This window comes from Scylla paramamosain, chromosome 32 (assembly GCF_035594125.1).
Source record: "Scylla paramamosain isolate STU-SP2022 chromosome 32, ASM3559412v1, whole genome shotgun sequence".
Classification (NCBI taxonomy): Eukaryota; Metazoa; Arthropoda; class Malacostraca; order Decapoda; family Portunidae; genus Scylla; species Scylla paramamosain.
Genome location: NC_087182.1, coordinates 2,181,255 through 2,183,754, shown reverse-complemented (window position 1 = coordinate 2,183,754; position 2,500 = coordinate 2,181,255). Strand labels below are relative to the sequence as shown.

Here is a 2,500-nt window from a genome sequence, read left to right as displayed (position 1 = left end):
ACCTTCACACTGTCACCACAACACATCTAAACAAAAAATCCTTTAAAATCACATGAAAAACAGAAAAAAAAAACACTTAAATAAACACCTTCTCTTCTCTTCACACCTTATCTCTACAGTACAGTATTCCCAGGCTATCTTATCACGCAAGGTAACGATAGCGGAGGCCTTGGGAGTAGCAAGACACACACACCACCGCCACTGGCAAAGCTCACAGGCAAACTAGACTAGTGCTTCCTTCTTCACGCCTGCCTTGCGCCTCTCCGTTTTCTATCACGAGCAGTGTCAGAAAATGGAAATGTGTTTGGTAGACTCACGTAAAAGTGGTATATGTGAAACTTATGATAACTAGGGTATGGAAGGTGATACTACTGGATAACTTAACGCATTCTGGAAAGCTAAAGTTACGTTAGATAGCGAAAAAAGGACAAATTTGCGAGTTTTAAGTTCAAAATTTTATCGATATAAGCCACCAAAGCTAACTTCACGATTCCAAAACTTAATTCACAAACTTGTATAGATTCCAGGAAAACGCCAAAGCAACCTGGATCCCTGGAATTGCGTTTGGGAGAGATGGATGAGCGAGTATGTGAGTCAGCTGTGAGTTTAGTTAAGTCTGAGCTGTGGAACCTTGTGGTGGTGGTGGTGGTGGTGGTGGTGAATGGAAGGCCTCTAAGCGGAAGGAAACCCCGAGTCCCGACTATTGTATGAGTGAATGGTTGACTGCAGGAGGAGGAGGAGGAGGAGGAGGAGGAGGAGGAGGAGGAGGAGGAGGAGGAGGAGGAGGAGGAGGAGGCAGTTATAAGTGAGGAGAGAAGGAAATTGAGGGGAGGCTGTCTGTAAAATATGCGCTCTCTCTCTCTCTCTCTCTCTCTCTCTCTCTCTCTCTCTCTCTCTCTCTCTCTCTCTCTCTCTCTCTCTCTCTCTCTCTCTCTCTCTCTCCTTGACCTACCGTAAAGTGAGAGGAATTCGCTAAAATACACACACACACGCACACACACACACACGATAATGTTCAGTATTCAAAAGTACACAAAAAATTGGATATCATAACGAAACAAAAGAATATAAGTTGTATATTCGTGTGTGTGTGTGTGTGTGTGTGTGTGTGTGTGTGTGTGTGTGTGTGTGTGTGTGTGTGTGTGTGTGTGTGTTAGAGCTATCATGCACCTGTTTCTCTCTGTGTTTATTTGTTGTGTGTATCTGTGTTTGTCTGTATGTATATATGTATGGTTACCTGACAACCCTTCTGTCTACCTGTCTACCTTTTAATTATTTCTCTGTCATTGTCGCTGTCTGCCTGTCTATCTATCTATCTATCTAACACTACACCTCCTTACCTGTGCAAAGGTGAAAAATAAACAAATACTCACCACACCTTTGTCACAACACCACGGAACACAGCAGGGCACACTTACCTGTAAATAGAGAAATAATTAGGGTTATTATTCAATGTTACCTGAAGTAGCTTTGGTTCGAAATAATAATACCAGTCATAATGAAAACAAGAATAAGAAAATAATAACAATAAGAGTGATAAGGAAAACAAAAAAACGAATTAAAATGATAAAATGCGCTATGTAAGAAGAAAAGAAGAAAGAAAAAGAATAAATAAATAGATAAGTAAATAAATAAATAAGAAAAACGAAGGAAGGGAGGAAGGGAGGAAGGAAAGGAGAGATGACTGAAGGAATGAATGATTTACAACAGGAAGGAAGGAAGTAAAATAAACAAGAGATGAAACAAAGGAGGAAGGAAAGAAGGAAACGTGAATGAAACACAACCACAAAGGAGGAGAAAGGAAATGAGAAGCAAATGAGAAGATAACGGAAAGTGAAAGGGAAGAGAAGAGAAATGGTTAGTGAAAGTAAGAGAGAGAGAGAAAAAAAAGATGAGAAAGAGTAAAGAAAATTTAAGGATAACTTAGATAAAAGATGACACAGCAGAGAGAGAGAGAGAGAGAGAGAGAGAGAGAGAGAGAGAGAGAGAGAGAGAGAGAGAGAGAGAGAGAGAGAGAGTCTGAAGGGCAGGAAGACAGCCATGAAGGAAAAGGAAGGAGGAAGCTGCCATTAGAGAGAGAGAGAGAGAGAGAGAGAGAGAGAGAGAGAGAGAGAGAGAGAGAGAGAGAGAGAGAGAGAGAGAGAGAGAGAGAGAGAGAGAGAGAGAGAGAATCTAACCAATTTACAACGAAATCGTAGCCACACGTGCAAAAAAAATAAAAAATAAAATAAAATAAAACATACGAACGAAACGTAACGAAAATAAATTAAAAAATACGAATAAAAAATGAAATAAAAAGTTCGCAAAAAAATATAAAAAAAATAGAGAAAAAAAAGGACATGAAAATACCTCCCTAGTCTCTCTCTCTCTCTCTCTCTCTCTCTCTCTCTCTCTCTCTCTCTCTCTCTCTCTCTCTCTCTCTGTGCGTGTCGAAAACAATACCTTCCTGCAATAACAGCACAGTCACCCTCTAAAAACGAAAACGAGACACAAGAGAATG

The 2,500-nt window shown here is 40.1% G+C and overlaps 1 protein-coding gene across 8 annotated transcripts in view; it reads right to left on the bottom strand.

The window, feature by feature from the left end:
- LOC135089017 (trafficking kinesin-binding protein milt-like) overlaps positions 1 to 2,500 on the bottom strand; it is a 188,756-nt gene that overhangs the window by 83,014 nt on the left and 103,242 nt on the right. The window contains exon 1 of one of the 8 annotated variants that reach the window (XM_063984162.1): positions 107 to 204. The exons of the other annotated variants lie outside the window; for them this stretch is intronic. The gene's annotated coding sequence lies outside the window, so the exon portion shown is untranslated. Of the gene's footprint in view, positions 1 to 106; positions 205 to 2,500 lie in introns of those variants that run through there. 8 annotated transcript variants of the gene reach the window in all.